Below are 16,186 nucleotides of genomic sequence, written 5' to 3'. Positions count from 1 at the left end.
TTTACACCAGTAAAAATTAAGCTCTCCATGAACTGCATGCAGTATGTACCCAGGAAACAGTGTTCACATCCCTAAATTTAATAGTTTCATGACATATTCTTCCAAGCATCAGAATATGCAGTGGGATAGGCAGTGCCATGTTGAGGGTTGATAGCCAGTCAACTATATATTCCTGAATCCGTAATAGCCCTCAGGAGCTTAATGCAGTCACTATTGCCAAAGGGCCAGGAGCCATTTTTGCAGTCTTTACCTACTGCTATTTTTTCATTGACCACAGCTGGCTCATAAAATAAAATACACACTAGTACATAAGATAACACAGTTGATGTGGTGGATTTCTCATGGATCATAACGGTTTGGGTTTAGGGCTGCCGTCCTCCACAAAAGGCTAGGTAACATCTGGTATCACACCAGAAAACACACTATCATGTTGCTTCTTTAGGAGCCATAGTCAAGCTTCCTTAGTGAGATGTTTGCTATGTAAACATCTTAATGTTAGATTAATATATATTCAAGATTTTAAGCATATCTTCTTTAACTGACAGTCCCTTATTTAACTGACTGTCCCTGAGTGATAGGGTCTTTTTATTTGTTCTGAACTTGAAACTATCCCTGTACCTTGATTAGAGCTGACACTTCACGTAATTTTAAATCTTATTTGTTTTCATTTATTTGATAAATTGGAACTTCAGTGACACTGAACTGTGCTTACACATCCCTACCTTCAGCACCTTTGGGGTGCAGCTTTCATTTTGATTGTGGTATTGGCAATATAAACCTTAACAAATGTGCTACAGTACACACTTGCTAAGTCAATAGAGCAGACCTAGAATATTCTGCAACTCCATATAAAAAAAAAAAGTATATTTAATATCTCAAAGTAATAATAATTAAATATTGGTACAACCAGTTCCATGGAATCATATGCATTTCTTCAAAATACATGTAGCAAGCAAAACTATTTAGGCTCTGTATATATTTCTTGGATATACACATACAGATGCAGGTGGATATATAATCTACTACCCTTCCTACTGATGTTTTAGTATTCAAATATAGGTTTCTTCTTATTGTCAAATAAATTACTAGTATGATCTTTTTGACAAGGGAGAATGATGCAGAGCGGTCTGGTAAGAAAGTTACAGGACTGTGGAGAAAGGAAGGAAAGGAGAAGTAAAAAAATCCCCAAGACTTCCGAAGAGATATGTGGAAGACAGAAACATCTAAGATTCCTTGAATATTAACCTTGGAGCAAAGTCCTTCCAACTTCTTGTGTGGGCAAATGGCTGAAGAAGGCAAGTGTCTGGAGGTTTTTAAGGTGCCAGGTGTCAGTGTGGTTTCTCTGTCGCCTCTGTCAGGGAGCAGCAAGGGCCTGCTGTTCCTCAGGCTAGGTGCTCTGGGAATAAAGAGTGACTCCAGAGCAGGCAGGGCTGTCCCTGACAGACCATGGTCCCACAGAGCCTGTGGTCATAGCAGGGTGAGCCAGCTGCTGGTAGGAGGATCCATTGACAGTCCCAGGCAAATGGTGAATCAGGTCCATCCCAGGGAGGAGCAAAAGGAAATGAGACCATAGATAGAGACAAGGTTTCAGCTTGAATCTGAAGTCCATTCAGCAGGCAGGGCTGGAGACAGTGGACAGTGGACATCCAGGGGACCCATCCAGGAGACAAGCTAGCTACTGCATAGGTTTGATGTCCATCCAGACAGTAGGGCCCGACTAGTCTGGAGACCAGCACTCTGGCAAGATAGCTGAGTGCCTGGGGCTGAGGTGGAGACCCTGGTTCCATGGGCAGTGCGTGGGCGCCCTGGAGCTGAGGTGGAGACACTGGTTCCATGGGCAGTGCGTGGGCACCCTGGAGCTGAGGTGGAGACCCTGGTTCCATGGGCAGTGTGTGGGTGCCCTGCATGAGGCTGGTCAGGGCCAGCAGGTCCTACAGGCACACCTGGGGCCCTGCCTTTCTCCTGTAACAACTGAAACAACTCTGTGGGTAGGCAGGGATGCCCCATAGGCTGGCTTTGCTCACCAGCCTTTAGATGATTTTAAAAACTCCTGAATGATTCCAGTTCTCTGGCCAAAAATGTCTCTTAGCCACTTTGCACAAGTTAAACCTTTTTCATACTCCACCTCCTTTTATGTTTGGAGTTGGGGATATCCACAGAGGCGGTAAAGGGGATCAATTCCAAACATCACTGTTTTTTTCCCCCTCTGCCATCTTGCTCCCTCATGCTGCAACTGAACTGCCAGACATCCCTGAGACACATGGCCAAGCACAGCAGCTGCTGCTGCAGCTCCATGACAAACTCTTCTTCCTGAAAATGCAGGGTTACAATTGAATATGTGGTTGGTTTGGGTTTGGTTTTGCTGTTTTTTTTTTCACTTCCTACCACTGCCATTTCTAACAGATGTATTTGTCAAAATCTACCATTGATCCTTACAAACACCTACCACTGTCCTCTGTAAACCTTCCAAAGGAGACGGCCAAGAGGCTGTATACTGGATTTCTTACAGTCAGAATTATTTGCTGCTGAGTGGGTGATTTTCTAGTCTTTCTTTTTGTCACTTGTTCTTTTTAACTTAGTTCAAAGGTAAGCTTGATAGACCTTGAATGGAAATCCAGTTACTTAATACTGGATACGTTAAACCTCTTATCATGTTATTTGTGTCCATTGGCTTTTAAATACTAAATATGGCTATACGATTAGAGCATTGCCTATGCAAATACTTTGTATCAGTAACTGTTATCTATTACGAATACCTATGTAATAGACATTGCATTGCAGGAATTTCTCTTGCCCAATCTAGTTTTATTAGGCAATAAAAAAGTTTCTCTTGACACAGAGAGAACTGTATACTGCTGACCCTTACAGGTGTATCATGACCACAAGGCACTGAGATATTCTTTGGGAAATAAACATCTGTTAAAGATATTATGCAACAGAGTATGCAGATTTTGAAAATTCAGGAAGTCTAGAAGGTTGTTTTTCAGAAGACTCACTTTGGCATATGTACGCGGGGGGGGGGGGGGTGTTGCTATTTTTACATTAGAAGTGGAATGATAACCTTTGTTTGTACTTCAAATAGCACACCAATACAAACTTCAGAGGTTGACAGCTTCAGCAAAAAACTTGACTTTTCTTCCAAAAAAAAGATCTCAGATTCCAGATGTCTGTCTGGATTTTCAGTTCAACAGGTGTTAATGAAACCAAATATTAGCTTGAAAAACACTGAACAAAAATCCTCCCCCCTTTGCAAGATCAGGTCACAGCTCCTCATCTTTCAGTGTTTTTCACTTGTCCAGAATTTGAACAAGATCCCTTAGCAACAGCAAATCATTTACAATGCCAGTTTCCTCTGCTCTGTTTCAGGTAAAGCTTTATGAATTCCTCTTTATAAATAACAGAACCTCCAATGAGCCATACCACTTTCCCCTTCGCAGCTCAAAGAGAAAGACTTGAGAAGAAGGAATCCTGCTGTTCCCTAAACTGCAAAGTTTCTAGGGGAGTTTCTGAGTCTGCATCTGCTTAAAGAGGGCTGCTGAGTCCAAAACTGTGATAATGTATGATTTTAAGATATTGCTTAAACCAGTTCTGCAAGTGAAATAAGCGATTCCATCAAAATATACTTTCTATCAGGTCTATAATCAGTTACACATTTTGTTTGATCGTAGTCTGACTATACCTACATATACACAGATGAAGTTTAATTTTCTGGTTGAATCGATCTAATATTTCATTATACCAAGCCCAGTGTAAAAGGTGGAATGCTTTTCTTGGCTGAATAAGTTTAACTGGCCTGCCAAAGGATCACAGAAGATGTATATCACAGTCAGTACAAGGTAGGAAGCAGGACTGCACAACCAGGATAGGAGTGAAAGAAATGGAACCAGCAGCTGCTAAGCCTGGTTCAGGTGTCTTTTTGAAGTACACTTGCAATGGATTAGAGTATCTGATATTTTCCAAACCTCTAATGAACACAGCCAGTCAGCTCTTAAACATAGACCAAGACTGAACCAGCACTGCAGAATCTGGCTCTGGAATCAAAACTGAATAAGTACTTTTATGTTACATAATATCTTAGTTAACATATAACTCACAAAAAGCTTGAAATGTTGCAACGGCCTAGTTGTGGTATTAGAGATCTTTTTGCTGCTCCTGTTAAAAAAGATAGAAAGTAAACCTACCAAACATGGCTAAAATACAAGCTTTCAAAAGGATCAGTTCACATACACTGAGAGGCTTCTCAGGACTTGGCCATACCTCCTCTAAGCATTCCTGCTACAATAAGCATGATCTGACCAGTTATGCTCCCTGAATCCCTCAGGAATTGCACATAATTTGTACAGCCATGATTCTGCAGCTCTGGCTGAAGAGCTATGCAATAACATTGGTTCAGTGCACTGGACATACACATACTTTACGTCTTAACAGGACCCTCTTACATGATAATGAGCATCAACTAATCCAGAAATTTGTTATTTAGTGCAGTATGGTGAGGCAAAATCCTGACTTAGGTGGAGAAGGCGCAATCTTCAGTCTTTGGGGAGCAAATGGAAAGGTAGACTGCAGCAAGAAGCTGAAAAATGCAGCTTGGGATATCTACCGAATCCTGGTCACTGTCAGTATGGTTTATGTGGAAGGACTGTGATGGAATAAGCAACTGGTGAGAGATCAAGACAGGACTGGCCAGTGGCAAAGAACAAGAGAAAAGAACTGAGTGGGAGTTAGGAATAATAGTAAATATAGTGCTAAGGAAAAAAAAAAACCAAAATAAAATAGCTACCTATTTGCTAAATAAGGTATGTGTCCTAGGGAGACAACAGTGACTTCAAATATTCTACAAATATATTCTAATGCGTATGTATAAAGACTAGATTAAACCCACAAAGGAAATCCTAAACCTTCATTTTATATGATTTTCAGTATTTCATTTTATTTGGATGTAAAATATAGCAGGTAGGTCATAATCTATAATTAAAATAGCGTGGCAGTATACAATGATGGGGGAAGCTGAGAAATCCCAGGTGCTACTAACAATTCCTTTGCTGTATTTTAACATAACGATGACATGCAGAGGACATGCTGTCTCATATAATTTTCTTATTACAGCCATTCTCTTGAAAAATGACATGGCAAAATGTTAACTAATAGATTAACAGAAGCAAGAGGGAGTTGGAATTTCCATAGTCCTCGCATCTGAAAATTAGGAAGTTTCATATTATACCTGCTCTTATAGAACACCGTACCTATTACCCATGGATTAACCTGAGATGTGTTTCTTGCTTTTCCAGTGGACACTGAGTTAATTAAGAGCAGTCTGTTAATTTATTACTGTACTGATGAGAAAGTTATAGTTTACCATCTTCTAACAGTGCTAATATATTAGCCTGTCTAAGTGCAAATATTTAATATGTATCTTCTCTGTGCTGACGTTTACCAATTGCAAAATGTCATTATGCAACTCTGTCTTTGGCAATGTTTTAAAAAAGCTGAAATAAATAATAGGATCATCAAACCTTTACTTTTTACTTCATTAAAGTTAACACAAATCGGAAAGAGGGCCTCTGAAAATTTTGCAGAGGGCAAGAGCACAATTGCATTTCCTCATCTGAATGACAACTGCAGTTTAAACAGTGTGCCACCATAGTAACCTCTGCTATATGATCATAAGGAGTGTCCAGAAACAAAGTCCCATGATCCTCCTTACTGCTTCAATGGAACATTTGCCCTCTGTTGACCAACATCAACTCTAGGACATAATTAAAAGACAGAAATATGTATTTCCAAAGAAAAAGTCTTAGCTCATTTGTAGGGAAAACACTGGGCAAGGAACATGGACTAACACAGTCCGTACCTTCTTGCCTAAGCAATTTTTAATCAAGGTAAGCAATATGCACTGTTAAATGGGACTTAGTACTCAGAAACTCTTAAAGTAATAAAATGCAATAGTGGCAATGAAATGCAAAAAATAGATTCTTTCTGTTTCCCTGCTCATATCTCATTGTATTAATTCCTTTAGTCATATATGAAATAACCAAATAATTAAACTCAGGTCACCCATTATTAAGAAGCATATAGAAGGGCTTGAAAAATTATTACCTTCCATTTTAAATTTCTGACCAGTATCAAGTAATATGTGTCATATTTCTCTAAGAACTTTTGTTTATAAACTAGCCTGAACATTTCAGCAATTACTAAGCAGGAAATAATAGAAGAAATGAAACAGGCAATGGATGAAAAGACCTGAAATAACTTCATGGAGTTAAGAGACTTTAAAGCAATATAACATTAGCAAAGCAAGAAATACGAATAGTAAAATTTATTAACACAACAATTAAAAGTTAAATAAAATAGATTGTTGTCCAGTGAAGAATGGAGACTTTACAACCGTCTGTTTAAGTAAAAAAATCTGAGAATCACAGTTTTAAGGATTCTGTTTCCTTCTAAAATAATTTTACTCATCTGAAGTTTTAGTTTCTTTCAAAAGTCAATGCAGATACATCCTCGATAAGAACATAAAAATTTCATGACTGTCCCTGTGAGTACCTTAACTATTTGCATAAATTTATTTGCTGCACTACAAAATAAAGTAAATTATTTACTAACAAATAATGTAAAACTAGTAATTCTTTTACCAGCTCTCTCATGAATAGAAATCTTCATAAGCTTTTCGCTTAAGAAAGACTTGATGCAGGCCAACATACTGTCAGTCATGTGATTGTACTTAACAGAGAACTTTCGAGAACTTTACACATAATGCTTAGCAAGAAGTAAAAAGTTAATGTAAAATCAAATACCCCTTGTGTCCCCTCATCCCTGTCCCCCCATGTCCATGTCTGTGTCGTCCCCCCCGCAATGATCCAATGATATTTCACTATATGCTTCTCTGCCCTGCAGAACTTGGTGAACTTGTTTTGATAGCAAAGTTAGGAACAGATACTGTTTGGTTGTGAACTACTTCCTGTACACTTGTTACGGGTTGAATAAACCCTAACCCTCTTCATGATCTTTGCCTTCTGATAAATCTCCGTACTCCTCTTTGCCAGTTTTAGAGGGTGTCAGGGAGCTAAAGGGCTGTAGAAAGGCCATTTTGGTGGGAGGGGATCTGCCAGCTTCCCTGGTAAGTAAATATTATCAGCAGGTGCTTGGGATTGTGAAAATAAAGAATGTTAAATTTGAGTGTCACTTATGATTGATTCAGAGATATACACAAATAGTTCACAGAGCTGTGGCAGATACCCTGCCACTTTAAAAAATAACAATAAACTGTGTGAGAAACATTTGTTCTATAGCTGTTTTTAGAAATAACAATGAAAAGCACTATTTTCATACTGATCATCTTTCAACTTGGTCAGTTTTATTCTGAAATATGGCACAATTTTTTGTACTTTTGTTTTAACCAGGACTGTTGAATGACATGAATTTTTAGATAAATAGATACAAAATTGGTATTTAGTAGTGGTACAAATATTTCTATTTATTAGCAAAGTGTCTTTCTTTTACTTCTCCACTGCACAAAAATCTCTGAAAATGAAATCATTACCATTCTATCTTCCATATCTCATATGCTTTTCCTAATAACTTATTCCCTAACAGTACAGTACACACTACTGCTGTTTTTTACTTTATGGAATAGAATATTTTTCTCTTTGTAGATAGTTACTAACATTTCTTCCCCACTAAATAAAAAATAAGAAGCTGAGTATCTCCCTTCCCATGATGGTCTCACGTGACAAGTGCAACTTGTTTCCCATGCTTTTATACCTTTACATTCTGCTGTAATGGACATGGTTATGTTGTTCTACCTATCTTTAGACCTCTAGATCATTTAAACAGGCCAAGACTTGGTGCTAGAGCCCAGTAAGACAAAAGCATTTCCAGTTTCTCACAACTGAAGAGAGGTTGCTATCAGAGTGTCTAACTGCAAAATTGAACATTTTCAACTTTTTCTTAAGGGTGGAATTTTCTTCTACCAGTGATCATAACTTTTGGTAAAACATATGTACCTATGAAATGGACTTAATTATACTTTGAAGTCTTTTGAGCTTCAGATGACAAAAACGAAAAAGCCAGAAGTATTAAAAATCGCCATGAGTTATAAACAGATGATGGGAAGAGATGAAGAAATCAACTAGGCAAGAAAGAGATTTAATATTTGTACATTTCTATCCATGTTAACAGGAAGGATATTGAAAAAAGATCTTAAAATCCTTCTTCCTTCTGGCATGAACTCAGCCAAACAGGGAAGAAAGTTACTTGCTGTAATGTCAGTCTTTTCCTGTAACCAGTGCTTTTGTGCAGAAGTAGCAGATTGGTGCTCCATCCTCCAAACTCTGTTCAGGCTTGCAAGCAGCAGCTACAGCCCACGGCAGCAGAAAGGATCCTAGTAATCAGATGATTTCAAAGACTGGCTTTCCATGCCTGAGCTGGGAAAATTATCAGTGCATTTCAGAGTCTAGCTTCTACAAATCTTCATTATCTTTTTCTTTTTTCCGCCTTATATACCTTTCCTTTTCCTTCTTTTGGTTTCTCAGTTCTGCTCTGCTTGTCCCCATTTCCCTTTTGTTCCCTTCAAAGTTTTTTAAAGCAGCTTTCATCTTGCTCTGTTATTTCCTTTGCTTAACCACATTTATCTTCTTTCCTCCTCGCAGGTAGGAGTCTGAGACCTGAATGAGCACAATCATGCACTCCTTATTTGCATTTCGTCTCCTGTGTTTATACATCTTTACATATAAACTACTTAATAGCTCCCATTTTTGTATTCTAATTTTGTGGATCAAAATAATGGCACTGATTAAGCCACCTTCTTTTGTTCAAAACCATAGATGTGAATTTCAATTCACATGGGTCTCTAAAGAAATAACTATAATGTCTGCTTTTAAAAAAACCTCATCTAATAACCAATACCTAGCAAGACTAGTTATGATTACTGCCTTCCTCTTATGCTACTTGTAGTATTAGATTTCACCACTGCTTTGCTATTTGGGAAAGCTAGCTTTAGTGTCCTACTGTACATATTGCATTGGTACATACTATAATATTGTATTGGTACATAAGTCAGCATTACAGATTTTTTTGAAGGTAACTGTAAATTATTTGTTCATAAGACATGAATAGTCTTATCTCTAGCACTACGGTTTCTCACAGTTGTCAAGAAAGAGGAAACTATCTCTCCTTCTCTTTTTTCCATCTCTTCAGTTTCATTTGTGAATTTCCCCCTCCTCCCTTGGATGATGAACTATTTCATCTCGCTAATCTTACAGGAAACCATCTTTCTTTTTCTGGATTAGTTTTCTGCTTAGTTAATAAGTTTGATCGGCTAACAAAGTCATCTAGTAAGTGGTGGGAGTGTCTTGAAGTGAGAGAGGGAGGAACAGCAGCCACAAGGTGTTAGATCCACACATGTTATCTATTGAAATTCCAGCCAGTGTTAGGATTTCCATTTATGAAAAACTTATATAGAGTAGTAACCTAAAATGCCTGAAGTGTCTTTCAATAGTTTTGGCTGGAGTTGAGAAAATGGACTTTATTGTGCAAGAGTTTTTGTTTTGCCAGAGTTAGGTTCAGTCACTTGAATTTCTTTTTTTGTGAACCCAGCTGTAAATTAACCCATCTGTTTGTAAGCTTGCCTTCCCTTTTTTTTTTTTCTCCTCCTTTTTTTTTTTTTTTCCTGGCTTACCAGGTTCATTGTGTGGATGCAACTGCAGATAAGTAGCAGTGTTGCAGGGTACAGTAACTGCTGTTACATAGGAATGTTCACAGCAACGTGACAGGGAGGCAAAGAAAGCTGGGGTTGTAAGACGTTAGGGAAGACGGGAAGCTCACAGCAGCTCATTTAATTTCTGTATGAATTCAAAGTGCATTCATGTGACATCTCTCTCAGCAAGAACACCAAAAAAGGAAGAGAAAAAAGGTATTTCTGTCTACAGCTGGATACTATTAGCAGTGCTTTTTCTAAAGAATGTAGGAATTCCCAGAATGCCTTTTAAACTGGAAAGCAGAGAAGCACAGGCTACAAGTATTACAGGACTTACCCCCCTTTTTATCCAGTTGTGGTTGCAGTGTGTGAGACGCTTCATTAATCAGATTTCTTAAGAGTATCTCACATATTGTTCATGCAGTTAACTCCTTTAACATGGAAGGAAATTATTCAGAAAAGTGCTATTTTAAAATTTATTTTTAAACTTCATAGAAAGAGATGAAGAGGCAAGCAAACGAAAAGTTGTACTAACAAAAGGATGCAGATGAGAACCAATGGGCAATGAGAACCACGTAACCAGCAATGGCTTGAACTGGTCACTAGTGAAAATGAAAGATCTCACATACTCTCTTCTGTTCACACCAGGTGCCTAGTGCTTTTGTGACATCTCTGCACTGAAAGGCACCTTCTATGAATAGATTCAGCATCCTAATTTATCAGGAATTTATCTTTTTTTTGTAATCACTTGATTAATAAGCTGAGTCTGCTTAAATAGGGTGGGGGTCTAGTACGCTGCAGAGCTGATGTAAGTGATATAAGGTAAGTGATATAAGAAGTTGGGTGGTGGGGAGGGTGCACGTGTGTGAAAGAAATGCATCCTCATCTCAGCAGGAGCAAGCTGTTGGACTGACCTAAGCCATGTTAGTGGAGATATCCTGTATTTGACACAAACACCACTCACTGCCCACCACATTTAGGAGCAGATCACAAAAGATGACACTACACTGTGAGAAGGCTTAGCTTCTGTTCGGCTATACCTTTGAAATGCATAGACTGTCACGTTTCATTATCAAGCTACATTTTGGAAAGCACAGTATTTGGACGCAGCCCAACATCAGGACTCAATTGTGTGTTTTAGTAATCTTACTGTTTTGTTCTAATCAGGTTCACCAGTTCTACAATTAACTTAGGCACGCAATTCCCTACTCATCTTCTTCCCCCAGGTTAATACTCTTCATACTGTTAAGTCTGGGGCCAAAAGAGTACTTTACAATGTTTACTGCAACACCATATACCATTTCCTGCACCTGTCACCCCTACTAACATTACTTGCTTCTCTGTCACTCACTGTTTCCTTCCCTTTGTTCTTTATACTAAAATATCACATCAAGTACCTTTGAGCATCTGTTTGGAGCCTGCACTCTTCTGTAGATGCTGTAGTAAGTTGTAAGGACTTTATCATTATGTAAAACGGTGAGTAAATTTTCCTTTCTGCTATTCTTTTTAGTATCACTGAAGCCAATTAATTGCATGGATGTCTGTAGAAGAACAATTTGGCTCAATGCCTTTGACTTTTAGCTGTTAAAAGCCACTCTTTATTTCAGGCATAATGATTAAACCAGAAGAAAGTGATTGGACAGAACACATCAGAAACTGAAAAATGGGGATTAGCTGGCGCCACAGCTCACAAAAGAATTAACAGACAACACCGCATGACCCAAAGCATTTCACCATCTGTACTTTGCAACACATGGACAAGCACACTGAAGCGATAAAAGAGACACAAAGACAAAAGAGTAAAAGGCATGTTAGCTGTGGCTCAGCTGCAAAAGATTATTGCTTGTAGCAATAGGCTCCAAGATCAAATGAGGAATTTGCTTTTTTTAAAAAGTAAATAAAAGGTATGAGCACAGTAACACTAATGCAGCAGTGCGTGCTTTCAAAACCCTCCATAGTGAGCTGGTTCACTCATTTTAACTGAAGTTCTGTGTTGAGATTCTGGTCCTATTAAGTATTGCTATGACATCCTAAGATTTTGATCTGGTTAAAAAAGTCAGAAGCCATGCCAGCTGTGCAAGCCCAAATAAAATGGGTTTGTCCCAAACCTAAAAAAAAAAATATCTGCATTCTTGATTCTTGTTTGAATATTCACCTTCACCTTGTTGTCATCCTGGGATTGTCTTTTATGCATATAAAACTCTCAAAGCTCAGTGAAGTCACATGAGTGCTGCACAGAAAATGGGCAGATACTGTGCTTACAACTTCCTCTTCTCAAAGTCTTGTCTGAGAAGGTAATTGCAGAAGCAATCCAACCCTTTGTCAGGACTCTTATTTATAAATATCCATGACCGAGGGGCTGTGTTCTGCTTTGAGTACATCTCACTGAGCAGCAAATGGGAATTTAGAGCTAAACTGGTACTCTGCTATATTTTGCACATTTAGATGAAAAGGTGTAAGTGCAAGAGAATTAAACTGATGCAAGACACTCATTTTTGTGTAACTTCTGACACTTTCTTATCTTTCCTTAAATGACATCTGGACTGGAGCTGTTACTAATATCATTAAAGTTAAAAACCTTGGCCTATTTTCTGTTAAAATATCATCGTTACCCTGGAGAGATGTTTGAAAGTCCTGTTATGTCTTCAAAAACAAGGCAGAAAAAAATAATCCAGAACTTGCTCTTTGGAATTGTTGTGTGTTGATACATGTCAGGTCATCATCCAGCAGATTATATATTTCTACTATTGCACAGAGTATGGAAAAACAATAAAAACCCCCAAGCTTGGGCCCTTGGCCCAAGTTACTGTCATTACAGAAACCTGTCCTATTCAAGTACTAAATGGGGACATGAGGGTTCATAATCCTTTATCAGGATTGGGAGTTCACATGGGAAGGAAATGTGATTGAAAATAAGATATGGAATGAGTATACACAAACAGACTAATACAAAGCAATCAACATAAGAAGCTGAATTTTTAAAATGCTATGACAGCAGAAAAAACAATTATTTTTTTTAAAAGGCCTTAATACAATTTTTTAGAAGTATTCACAATATACCCTCCTACTGGTTGTGTTTCCCTTCACAACTTGTAAATCATATGTTTCAGCCTGCAACTAGTATTTATTCCATGACTCATTTTAGTCTTTTCCATTTAACAAAGTCACTTCGTGCATTTTCAATGAAGTCAAAATGTACCAAGATGAGAATGATACTCTGCACATACTGGAAACTTTACTCAAGGGTTCTGAATTCATGTTGCTTCTCAGAGCTGTAACAGCATCAGTACTTTGGATTTCATTAAAATAAAAAAAAAATTAATCCTTGTAAAGAATTGTGTTCACTTGCAAACTGAAAATAAAGACAATCATGGAGTATCAAATTAGAAGCAAGTAAAAATTTATTTTGGTAGTTACATTACATTAACTCGCAAAATGATCAATCTTTAAAACTTCAAATGTAAGATTTAGCCATTTCATGTTCGTTCTCTTATTTACTAAAGGATTATGCACATGTAAGCTAAAGTTAAAGTTTTACTATTGAAACCAAATTATTTCATGTATGAAAGAAGGTCTCAAAAGCAAAAATGAGATTTCCAGCTTTGTGTTCCTTTCTTCTACAAACGCTAACCTTTTCTGTCTCCCTATAGGATACCACAAGTTAGAATTCGAGTGAATAGTTAGAATTGTGGCAACTCCTGGTTAATACAAATCACATTTAATTTCCAGTTTCTCAAGAATTTTAAACCCTGAGCAAATTACAGAAATCTGAATTGTGAGGCAATGCTTTGGGCTGTATACACTTCGTTAATTTTATCCTTTATACTTGTTCTGTACAGTGAACTGAAGGTAAAATTATTTCAACTACTTCCTGTATTATCACATAAAGGGTTTTTACATAAAAAAGATGCTAGAATAAACTATGTAGGTGATGGAGGCAATGCTTTTTTTTTTTTTTTTTTTTTTTTTTTTTTAAGAAACTTCCTTGGTTTTCATTTAGGATCATGGGAGCACTAGACTTCCCTTCAGGTTGACTTTTCTTATTAGTCAACTTGTGGCAGAGTTCAGGCCCATCACATTTTGGGGCTTTCTCAAGTTGAAAAAGCTAAGTTTCATGACTGTTCCCTGCACAAGGCCAATAGACGTCTTCTTTTGGTTGGAGAACTTTGCCAAACTGTTTGGGTTTGCACTGCTTTTGGAAAAAAATACAGTAGCTCATCCAAACTGATTTATCTTCAGGGTTTCAAATCACTTTTATCAACCACACAGACTAGAACAGACTTTAGAGCTTTTTCATGGTATCCTGCAGTCAGTACTTGTCCATTTAAGTGTCTGGTGTTTCCTCTCAGCTCCTCTATTACATTTCTTGCACAGAGAAACACTCTTGAAGGGAACAGTGAAAAAACCTCTCTCATTCACCTGCTCAGGTAAAAAGAATAGAATGCATTTCTGGATCAGGGCTTTATGAAGTAACCCAGTTCATTTTTCTCAGTTCAGCCCTCAAATCAGCCCTGCAAAAAAGGACAGTGATGGTTAAATGTCACATGTTTGCAGGCTCATGTTTGCCAGAGTCTGGGTGGATCCAGTGGGCACTTTACAGAGGTTAAATTTATGGTTTAAATGCAAGCAGTTAGGTTACTGACAGAACCAAACCTTACTGTCTTTCTGTTGGTGCAGTCTAAGCAGATTAGTCATTCTCTGTGTAGGAGAAAGTATCTGCTTGTGGATAAGAATTAGAAGATAAAGACTGCCACCTATTGTGTCCTGAAATAAAACACAAGTTTCTGCATACAGCAAAAGAACATGCTGGCAATCCGACGACAGGACAAAATAAAAACAGGGCTGAACTTTCTCTTCTAGGGGGCTGTTTAATGCACTGAAGTAGAGTTATTTTCTTCTGGCTGTCCTGAGTTTAGTGCTCTAGCTATCTCTGTCACTTTCCCAATAAAAAGATTTCAGTTCCCCTAACTCATAACTTTTAAACTAAGCAGGGTATCTTGACTCTATGCCTAATTCATAAATTGAAGAACTTTCCTTTCCTGTATTTCAGTAGATATTGGCATCAACAAATCGAATTCATAGCAGGTATAAAGTCCCTGGGGGAGGTATTTAATTACAAGATGTATTTGCATCGTTTTTAGGGTAAGCTTACATACATTAATTCTTTTATTTATTTACAGTGGAGGGCAAGAAAAAAAATCTGCATTCTTTACCCTTACTTAATTCTCATTTTCACCTCGTCCTTATCCTGGGATTGTCTTTTATGCATATACAACTCACAAACCTCAGTGAACTCACATGGGTGCTGCAGAGAAAATGGACAGATATTGTGAAATTTTTAATTTAGAACACTATTATAAATAGGTCAGACAATGAACTGTACTGAAAGGAACACAACTTCACTGACACAGAGTGAAGACAAGGTTACCTGATTATATTGTTGTTAATTTTTCAACCCTTTAGCACTACAGTACAATTAAGATTCTTGACCATTCATACAGTACTAGTGGAAATTAGCATTACATTTTTCATAAAACTGACAGCAAGAACACGACCAAAGTAAAATCTAGTGTCACCAAATTATGCAAAGTTTGCTCTTAGTAACGATTGACTGCTCTGCAGCTGAGCTGAACTGGCCGGAGACCAGAACTTGGGCTTCTGAGACTTGATGCCTGAGTAGACTTGCACTGCACTGTTTCAGCGCTATTGCCCTGCAGAGCCCACAGCCATCCTTTAAACAATATGGCATAGCCTCTCTGTTTTAGCCTGAGAATTTCTGAGGAACAAAGCTATTGGCTGGAAGGAACATTGTCTAAATAGGTAAGATTTTTCATGAAAGTGATCAATATTAAATGCAACAAGGTCTTCTCTATGTTTAATATAAAATGTAAATAATAAATATAATAAACATAAATACTTAATGCAAATCCTTAACTCAGAAGTGATTGTCTAGCATTGTGGTGTATGAGGCACGGCCTTCGCAAGGATTGTGAAACAAAGACGTTTATTGTTAGTTAGTTACAGCTTTTTTAAGACCATACTCTGTACGTGCACTGCTAAAAGCTTTACTATTGGTCAAACTCTACTGTCCATATGCCCAGCTGCTGTTCACTATAGGCTACTCTCTGCTGTTCACACTGTTTCCTTATCTTCTAGAGCTGAGATCACATTCCTCCTTTGTTTCTATCTCATGGGGGTTTCTTCTCACACTCCCTCAAAGTTATTTCCCTCTTTGCTGCAGGATCACAGCTGCACATTATCAAAACGACCCACTGTCTCAGTTCCCTACATAGTATGGCCCTTGTAAAAGGTGCAGAGAGATTCTGGGAATTTTTATTTCAAACCAGTAAATTCTGTCTTGAGTCACAGCACTCAAAATATTGATCTGGATATAATGACATCAACATGCAGAGGTTACCTACTGACTATGTGCCTGGGTAAACTAACTCCCTTTCTGTACTGGTATTATTTTTACTGTACATCATTCCCAGT

At 37.9% G+C, this 16,186-nt stretch overlaps 1 long non-coding RNA gene across 1 annotated transcript; it reads left to right on the top strand.

The window, feature by feature from the left end:
- Window positions 1–6,773: 6,773 nt before the first annotated feature.
- On the top strand, window positions 6,774–11,613 carry LOC114013327 (uncharacterized). The gene is made up of 2 exons (XR_003556242.2): window positions 6,774–7,117; window positions 11,302–11,613. It is a non-coding gene; the product is annotated as an uncharacterized LOC114013327 (long non-coding RNA).
- Window positions 11,614–16,186: the final 4,573 nt, after the last annotated feature.

Source organism: Falco peregrinus, chromosome Z (assembly GCF_023634155.1).
Source record: "Falco peregrinus isolate bFalPer1 chromosome Z, bFalPer1.pri, whole genome shotgun sequence".
Classification (NCBI taxonomy): domain Eukaryota; kingdom Metazoa; phylum Chordata; class Aves; order Falconiformes; family Falconidae; genus Falco; species Falco peregrinus.
This window is presented reverse-complemented; position numbering and strand designations above follow the sequence as displayed.